Consider the following 1,011-nt stretch of genomic DNA (forward strand, 5'->3'; position numbering starts at 1 on the left):
TACATTGATAACCAACAGTAAGTACTGTGTTTTTGTCGAGCCTGCAGCAGAAAGCTAGATATAGGGATAGTGATCCGGTGGTGTTAGCTCACTTCTTAAAAGCTTTATATTTAAGAAGGTGGAAGACCTGGATGCTTCATACTTTGTATATAGATGCCTCATGTAATAAATTTTCCGTCAGTCACATGTTCAATGTCCTTGACCCTATTTTCATGGTTCAGTGACTACATGAAAAAAAGTTAAGATTTTTTGTAATGTTAAATTTTCTCTTATTATAAGTAGTAGGATAGCTATATTTGGTATGTGTGTACCTTGCAAGGTCTTCATGCCTGTCAGACAGTTTTCACTTGACCTCAACCTCATTTCATGGATCAGCGAACAAGGTTAAGTTTTGGTGGTCAAGTACAGAACTCAGATACTATAAGCAATAGGTCTAGTATATTTGTTGTATAGAAGGACTAAAGTGTACATGTCCAACTGGCAGGTGTCACCTGACCTTAACCTCATTTTAATGGTTCGGTGGTTGTTTTGGTCTGGGTTTTTTTATACTGTATGCAATAGGTCTACTATATTTGGTGTATGGAATGATTGTAAGGTGTTCATGTCTAGCTGGCATGAGTCATCTGACCTTGACCTCATTTTCATTTTTCAGTGGTCAAATTTAATAGTTTTTGAGTTTTGATCTTTTTTTCTTATTCTATATGCAATAGGTCAACTCTATTTGATGTATGGAAATATTTAATGATCTAAATGTCAGTTGTGCAGGTTTTATTTGACCTTGACCTCCTTTTTACAGCTCATTGCTCAATGTTAAGTTTTTGTGTTTTGGTCTGTTTTTCTCAATCTTATATTTGTTGCATGGAAGAATTGTTAGCTGTACATGTCTGCCTGGCATGTCCATCTGACCTTGACCTCATTTTTATATGGTTCATTGGTCAATGTTATTATTTATGTTGGAAATAGCACACTCTTGTCAACACAACAGTTTAGTTAATACTCAGATAAAAATAC

The sequence above is a fragment of the Mytilus trossulus genome, chromosome 8, assembly GCF_036588685.1.
Source record: "Mytilus trossulus isolate FHL-02 chromosome 8, PNRI_Mtr1.1.1.hap1, whole genome shotgun sequence".
NCBI lineage: Eukaryota > Metazoa > Mollusca > Bivalvia > Mytilida > Mytilidae > Mytilus > Mytilus trossulus.